At 42.1% G+C, this 7,500-nt stretch overlaps 12 non-coding genes across 12 annotated transcripts; all 12 read left to right on the forward strand.

Moving 5' to 3' along the window:
• Positions 1-448: 448 nt before the first annotated feature.
• Positions 449-567, forward strand: LOC138408737 (5S ribosomal RNA). Its single transcript, XR_011242056.1, has one exon. It is a non-coding gene; the product is annotated as a 5S ribosomal RNA (ribosomal RNA).
• A 490-nt stretch (positions 568-1,057) lies between these two features.
• Positions 1,058-1,176, forward strand: LOC138408738 (5S ribosomal RNA). The gene has a single exon (XR_011242057.1). It is a non-coding gene; the product is annotated as a 5S ribosomal RNA (ribosomal RNA).
• A 490-nt stretch (positions 1,177-1,666) lies between these two features.
• LOC138408592 (5S ribosomal RNA) lies at positions 1,667-1,785 on the forward strand. The gene has a single exon (XR_011241911.1). It is a non-coding gene; the product is annotated as a 5S ribosomal RNA (ribosomal RNA).
• A 490-nt stretch (positions 1,786-2,275) lies between these two features.
• Positions 2,276-2,394, forward strand: LOC138408524 (5S ribosomal RNA). Its single transcript, XR_011241843.1, has one exon. It is a non-coding gene; the product is annotated as a 5S ribosomal RNA (ribosomal RNA).
• Positions 2,395-2,884: 490 nt separating this feature from the next.
• Positions 2,885-3,003, forward strand: LOC138408099 (5S ribosomal RNA). The gene has a single exon (XR_011241417.1). It is a non-coding gene; the product is annotated as a 5S ribosomal RNA (ribosomal RNA).
• Positions 3,004-3,493: 490 nt separating this feature from the next.
• On the forward strand, positions 3,494-3,612 carry LOC138408100 (5S ribosomal RNA). Its single transcript, XR_011241418.1, has one exon. It is a non-coding gene; the product is annotated as a 5S ribosomal RNA (ribosomal RNA).
• Positions 3,613-4,101: 489 nt separating this feature from the next.
• LOC138408102 (5S ribosomal RNA) lies at positions 4,102-4,220 on the forward strand. Its single transcript, XR_011241420.1, has one exon. It is a non-coding gene; the product is annotated as a 5S ribosomal RNA (ribosomal RNA).
• Positions 4,221-4,710: 490 nt separating this feature from the next.
• On the forward strand, positions 4,711-4,829 carry LOC138408739 (5S ribosomal RNA). The gene has a single exon (XR_011242058.1). It is a non-coding gene; the product is annotated as a 5S ribosomal RNA (ribosomal RNA).
• Positions 4,830-5,319: 490 nt separating this feature from the next.
• Positions 5,320-5,438, forward strand: LOC138408444 (5S ribosomal RNA). The gene has a single exon (XR_011241763.1). It is a non-coding gene; the product is annotated as a 5S ribosomal RNA (ribosomal RNA).
• Positions 5,439-5,928: 490 nt separating this feature from the next.
• LOC138409122 (5S ribosomal RNA) lies at positions 5,929-6,047 on the forward strand. Its single transcript, XR_011242443.1, has one exon. It is a non-coding gene; the product is annotated as a 5S ribosomal RNA (ribosomal RNA).
• A 490-nt stretch (positions 6,048-6,537) lies between these two features.
• Positions 6,538-6,656, forward strand: LOC138408103 (5S ribosomal RNA). Its single transcript, XR_011241421.1, has one exon. It is a non-coding gene; the product is annotated as a 5S ribosomal RNA (ribosomal RNA).
• Positions 6,657-7,146: 490 nt separating this feature from the next.
• LOC138408104 (5S ribosomal RNA) lies at positions 7,147-7,265 on the forward strand. The gene has a single exon (XR_011241422.1). It is a non-coding gene; the product is annotated as a 5S ribosomal RNA (ribosomal RNA).
• The last annotated feature ends 235 nt before the right edge of the window (positions 7,266-7,500 follow it).

The following is a 7,500-nucleotide window of genomic DNA, read 5'->3' on the forward strand; positions in this document are numbered from 1 at the left end:
AGAGGAGACACCTCTTGGAAAGAGCAGGAAAGACTGTTCATCAAAGGAAAAAATAATATGGAACCCTCACATCATCACTGAAAGGTGAAAGGGAGCATTCATCAGATTTGTTTCTAATCAAAACACTACTTTATTCATGTTTTATTAACATATCATTTTCAAATGGTCTTATTTGGAGAGAGCGATGAAAGAGCAGGGAGTTTACTCTGCATCAGGGAAACAACTGGATATGAAACACTGACAATATTGCTGAAGGTCATTTTTGAAAATTGTAATGATTTTTTTCTTGCAACGATATGACAAAATTGCACCTTGAGATTGATTTTGGAACAATTGACCGCCCCGCCCACCCACACATCAAGATTCTATGGTTGCAAAGCAACAGAAGAACCATTGATGATGGTGATGATTCACATGTATAAAGGAGGTATTGTGGGTGAAGTTAATCGCTTACGGCCATACCACCCTGAACACGCGCGATCTCGTCCGATCTCGGAAGCTAAGCAGGGTCGGGCCTGGTTAGTACTTGAATGGGAGACCGCCTGGGAATACCAGGTGCTGTAAGCTTTTTAGACTTTTCTTTGCAGAGGGCGCTGTTGCTGCTGCTTCAGAGGAGACACCTCTTGGAAAGAGCAGGAAAGACTGTTCATCAAAGGAAAAAAGAATATGGAACCCTCACATCATCACTGAAAGGTGAAAGTGAGCATTCATCAGATTTGTTTCTAATCAAAACACTACTTTATTCATGTTTTATTAACATATCATTTTCAAATTGTCTTATTTGGAGAGAGCGATGAAAGAGCAGGGAGTTTACTCTGCATCAGGGAAACAACTGGATATGAAACACTGACAATATTGCTGAAGGTCATTTTTGAAAATTGTAATGATTTTTTTCTTGCAACGATATGACAAAATTGCACCTTGAGATTGATTTTGGAACAATTGACCGCCCCGCCCACCCACACATCAAGATTCTATAGTTGCAGAGCAACAGAAGAACCATTGATGATGGTGATGATTCACATGTATAAAGGAGGTATTGTGGGTGGAGTTAATCGCTTACGGCCATACCACCCTGAACACGCGCGATCTCGTCCGATCTCGGAAGCTAAGCAGGGTCGGGCCTGGTTAGTACTTGAATGGGAGACCGCCTGGGAATACCAGGTGCTGTAAGCTTTTTAGACTTGTCTGTGCAGAGGGCGCTGTTGCTGCTGCTTCAGAGGAGACACCTCTTGGAAAGAGCAGGAAAGACTGTTCATCAAAGGAAAAAATAATATGGAACCCTCACATCATCACTGAAAGGTGAAAGGGAGCATTCATCAGATTTGTTTCTAATCAAAACACTACTTTATTCATGTTTTATTAACATATCATTTTCAAATGGTCTTATTTGGAGAGAGCGATGAAAGAGCAGGGAGTTTACTCTGCATCAGGGAAACAACTGGATATGAAACACTGACAATATTGCTGAAGGTCATTTTTGAAAATTGTAATGATTTTTTTCTTGCAACGATATGACAAAATTGCACCTTGAGATTGATTTTGGAACAATTGACCGCCCCGCCCACCCACACATCAAGATTCTATGGTTGCAAAGCAACAGAAGAACCATTGATGATGGTGATGATTCACATGTATAAAGGAGGTATTGTGGGTGAAGTTAATCGCTTACGGCCATACCACCCTGAACACGCCCGATCTCGTCCGATCTCGGAAGCTAAGCAGGGTCGGGCCTGGTTAGTACTTGAATGGGAGACCGCCTTGGAATACCAGGTGCTGTAAGCTTTTTAGACTTTTCTTTGCAGAGGGCACTGTTGCTGCTGCTTCAGAGGAGACACCTCTTGGAAAGAGCAGGAAAGACTGTTCATCAAAGGAAAAAAGAATATGGAACCCTCACATCATCACTGAAAGGTGAAAGTGAGCATTCATCAGATTTGTTTCTAATCAAAACACTACTTTATTCATGTTTTATTAACATATCATTTTCAAATGGTCTTATTTGGAGAGAGCGATGAAAGAGCAGGGAGTTTACTCTGCATCAGGGAAACAACTGGATATGAAACACTGACAATATTGCTGAAGGTCATTTTTGAAAATTGTAATGATTTTTTTCTTGCAACGATATGACAAAATTGCACCTTGAGATTGATTTTGGAACAATTGACCGCCCCGCCCACCCACACATCAAGATTCTATGGTTGCAAAGCAACAGAAGAACCATTGATGATGGTGATGATTCACATGTATAAAGGAGGTATTGTGGGTGAAGTTAATCGCTTACGGCCATACCACCCTGAACACGCCCGATCTCGTCCGATCTCGGAAGCTAAGCAGGGTCGGGCCTGGTTAGTACTTGGATGGGAGACCGCCTGGGAATACCAGGTGCTGTAAGCTTTTTAGACTTTTCTTTGCAGAGGGCACTGTTGCTGCTGCTTCAGAGGAGACACCTCTTGGAAAGAGCAGGAAAGACTGTTCATCAAAGGAAAAAAGAATATGGAACCCTCACATCATCACTGAAAGGTGAAAGTGAGCATTCATCAGATTTGTTTCTAATCAAAACACTACTTTATTCATGTTTTATTAACATATCATTTTCAAATGGTCTTATTTGGAGAGAGCGATGAAAGAGCAGGGAGTTTACTCTGCATCAGGGAAACAACTGGATATGAAACACTGACAATATTGCTGAAGGTCATTTTTGAAAATTGTAATGATTTTTTTCTTGCAACGATATGACAAAATTGCACCTTGAGATTGATTTTGGAACAATTGACCCTCCCGCCCACCCACACCTCAAGATGCTATGGTTGCAAAGCAACAGAAGAACCATTGATGATGGTGATGATTCACATGTATAAAGGAGGTGTTGTGGGTGGAGTTAATCGCTTACGGCCATACCACCCTGAACACGCCCGATCTCGTCCGATCTCGGAAGCTAAGCAGGGTCGGGCCTGGTTAGTACTTGAATGGGAGACCGCCTGGGAATACCAGGTGCTGTAAGCTTTTTAGACTTTTCTTTGCAGAGGGCACTGTTGCTGCTGCTTCAGAGGAGACACCTCTTGGAAAGAGCAGGAAAGACTGTTCATCAAAGGAAAAAATAATATAGAACCCTCACATCATCACTGAAAGGTGAAAGGGAGCATTCATCAGATTTGTTTCTAATCAAAACACTACTTTATTCATGTTTTATTAACATATCATTTTCAAATGGTCTTATTTGGAGAGAGCGATGAAAGAGCAGGGAGTTTACTCTGCATCAGGGAAACAACTGGATATGAAACACTGACAATATTGCTGAAGGTCATTTTTGAAAATTGTAATGATTTTTTTCTTGCAACGATATGACAAAATTGCACCTTGAGATTGATTTTGGAACAATTGACCCTCCCGCCCACCCACACCTCAAGATGCTATGGTTGCAAAGGAACAGAAGAACCATTGATGATGGTGATGATTCACATGTATAAAGGAGGTATTGTGGGTGGAGTTAATCGCTTACGGCCATACCACCCTGAACACGCCCGATCTCGTCCGATCTCGGAAGCTAAGCAGGGTCGGGCCTGGTTAGTACTTGAATGGGAGACCGCCTGGGAATACCAGGTGCTGTAAGCTTTTTAGACTTGTCTGTGCAGAGGGCGCTGTTGCTGCTGCTTCAGAGGAGACACCTCTTGGAAAGAGCAGGAAAGACTGTTCATCAAAGGAAAAAGAATATGGAACCCTCACATCATCACTGAAAGGTGAGAGTGAGCATTCATCAGATTTGTTTCTAATCAAAACACTACTTTATTCATGTTTTATTAACATATCATTTTCAAATTGTCTTATTTGGAGAGAGCGATGAAAGAGCAGGGAGTTTACTCTGCATCAGGGAAACAACTGGATATGAAACACTGACAATATTGCTGAAGGTCATTTTTGAAAATTGTAATGATTTTTTTCTTGCAACGATATGACAAAATTGCACCTTGAGATTGATTTTGGAACAATTGACCGCCCCGCCCACCCACACATCAAGATTCTATGGTTGCAAAGCAACAGAAGAACCATTGATGATGGTGATGATTCACATGTATAAAGGAGGTATTGTGGGTGAAGTTAATCGCTTACGGCCATACCACCCTGAACACGCCCGATCTCGTCCGATCTCGGAAGCTAAGCAGGGTCGGGCCTGGTTAGTACTTGAATGGGAGACCGCCTGGGAATACCAGGTGCTGTAAGCTTTTTAGACTTTTCTTTGCAGAGGGCGCTGTTGCTGCTGCTTCAGAGGAGACACCTCTTGGAAAGAGCAGGAAAGACTGTTCATCAAAGGAAAAAAGAATATGGAACCCTCACATCATCACTGAAAGGTAAAAGTGAGCATTCATCAGATTTGTTTCTAATCAAAACACTACTTTATTCATGTTTTATTGACATATCATTTTCAAATTGTCTTATTTGGAGAGAGCGATGAGAGAGCAGGGAGTTTACTCTGCATCAGGGAAACAACTGGATATGAAACACTGACAATATTGCTGAAGGTCATTTTTGAAAATTGTAATGATTTTTTTCTTGCAACGATATGACAAAATTGCACCTTGAGATTGATTTTGGAACAATTGACCGCCCCGCCCACCCACACATCAAGATTCTATGGTTGCAGAGCAACAGAAGAACCATTGATGATGGTGATGATTCACATGTATAAAGGAGGTATTGTGGGTGGAGTTAATCGCTTACGGCCATACCACCCTGAACACGCGCGATCTCGTCCGATCTCGGAAGCTAAGCAGGGTCGGGCCTGGTTAGTACTTGAATGGGAGACCGCCTGGGAATACCAGGTGCTGTAAGCTTTTTAGACTTGTCTGTGCAGAGGGCGCTGTTGCTGCTGCTTCAGAGGAGACACCTCTTGGAAAGAGCAGGAAAGACTGTTCATCAAAGGAAAAAATAATATGGAACCCTCACATCATCACTGAAAGGTGAAAGGGAGCATTCATCAGATTTGTTTCTAATCAAAACACTACTTTATTCATGTTTTATTAACATATCATTTTCAAATGGTCTTATTTGGAGAGAGCGATGAAAGAGCAGGGAGTTTACTCTGCATCAGGGAAACAACTGGATATGAAACACTGACAATATTGCTGAAGGTCATTTTTGAAAATTGTAATGATTTTTTTCTTGCAACGATATGACAAAATTGCACCTTGAGATTGATTTTGGAACAATTGACCCTCCCGCCCACCCACACCTCAAGATGCTATGGTTGCAAAGCAACAGAAGAACCATTGATGATGGTGATGATTCACATGTATAAAGGAGGTGTTGTGGGTGGAGTTAATCGCTTACGGCCATACCACCCTGAACATGCCCGATCTCGTCCGATCTCGGAAGCTAAGCAGGGTCGGGCCTGGTTAGTACTTGAATGGGAGACCGCCTGGGAATACCAGGTGCTGTAAGCTTTTTAGACTTTTCTTTGCAGAGGGCACTGTTGCTGCTGCTTCAGAGGAGACACCTCTTGGAAAGAGCAGGAAAGACTGTTCATCAAAGGAAAAAATAATATGGAACCCTCACATCATCACTGAAAGGTGAAAGGGAGCATTCATCAGATTTGTTTCTAATCAAAACACTACTTTATTCATGTTTTATTAACATATCATTTTCAAATTGTCTTATTTGGAGAGAGCGATGAAAGAGCAGAGAGTTTACTCTGCATCAGGGAAACAACTGGATATGAAACACTGACAATATTGCTGAAGGTCATTTTTGAAAATTGTAATGATTTTTTTCTTGCAACGATATGACAAAATTGCACCTTGAGATTGATTTTGGAACAATTGACCGCCCCGCCCACCCACACATCAAGATTCTATGGTTGCAAAGCAACAGAAGAACCATTGATGATGGTGATGATTCACATGTATAAAGGAGGTATTGTGGGTGAAGTTAATCGCTTACGGCCATACCACCCTGAACACGCCCGATCTCGTCCTATCTCGGAAGCTAAGCAGGGTCGGGCCTGGTTAGTACTTGAATGGGAGACCGCCTGGGAATACCAGGTGCTGTAAGCTTTTTAGACTTTTCTTTGCAGAGGGCACTGTTGCTGCTGCTTCAGAGGAGACACCTCTTGGAAAGAGCAGGAAAGACTGTTCATCAAAGGAAAAAAGAATATGGAACCCTCACATCATCACTGAAAGGTGAAAGTGAGCATTCATCAGATTTGTTTCTAATCAAAACACTACTTTATTCATGTTTTATTAACATATCATTTTCAAATGGTCTTATTTGGAGAGAGCGATGAAAGAGCAGGGAGTTTACTCTGCATCAGGGAAACAACTGGATATGAAACACTGACAATATTGCTGAAGGTCATTTTTGAAAATTGTAATGATTTTTTTCTTGCAACGATATGACAAAATTGCACCTTGAGATTGATTTTGGAACAATTGACCCTCCCGCCCACCCACACCTCAAGATGCTATGGTTGCAAAGCAACAGAAGAACCATTGATGATGGTGATGATTCACATGTATAAAGGAGGTGTTGTGGGTGGAGTTAATCGCTTACGGCCATACCACCCTGAACACGCCCGATCTCGTCCGATCTCGGAAGCTAAGCAGGGTCGGGCCTGGTTAGTACTTGAATGGGAGACCGCCTGGGAATACCAGGTGCTGTAAGCTTTTTAGACTTTTCTTTGCAGAGGGCACTGTTGCTGCTGCTTCAGAGGAGACACCTCTTGGAAAGAGCAGGAAAGACTGTTCATCAAAGGAAAAAAGAATATGGAACCCTCACATCATCACTGAAAGGTGAAAGGGAGCATTCATCAGATTTGTTTCTAATCAAAACACTACTTTATTCATGTTTTATTAACATATCATTTTCAAATGGTCTTATTTGGAGAGAGCGATGAAAGAGCAGGGAGTTTACTCTGCATCAGGGAAACAACTGGATATGAAACACTGACAATATTGCTGAAGGTCATTTTTGAAAATTGTAATGATTTTTTTCTTGCAACGATATGACAAAATTGCACCTTGAGATTGATTTTGGAACAATTGACCCTCCCGCCCACCCACACCTCAAGATGCTATGGTTGCAAAGCAACAGAAGAACCATTGATGATGGTGATGATTCACATGTATAAAGGAGGTATTGTGGGTGGAGTTAATCGCTTACGGCCATACCACCCTGAACACGCCCGATCTCGTCCGATCTCGGAAGCTAAGCAGGGTCGGGCCTGGTTAGTACTTGAATGGGAGACCGCCTGGGAATACCAGGTGCTGTAAGCTTTTTAGACTTGTCTGTGCAGAGGGCGCTGTTGCTGCTGCTTCAGAGGAGACACCTCTTGGAAAGAGCAGGAAAGACTGTTCATCAAAGGAAAAAGAATATGGAACCCTCACATCATCACTGAAAGGTGAGAGTGAGCATTCATCAGATTTGTTTCTAATCAAAACACTACTTTATTCATGTTTTATTAACATATCATTTTCAAATTGTCTTATTTGGAGAGAGCGATGAAAGAGC

Source organism: Paralichthys olivaceus, chromosome 5 (assembly GCF_024713975.1).
Source record: "Paralichthys olivaceus isolate ysfri-2021 chromosome 5, ASM2471397v2, whole genome shotgun sequence".
Classification (NCBI taxonomy): Eukaryota; Metazoa; Chordata; class Actinopteri; order Pleuronectiformes; family Paralichthyidae; genus Paralichthys; species Paralichthys olivaceus.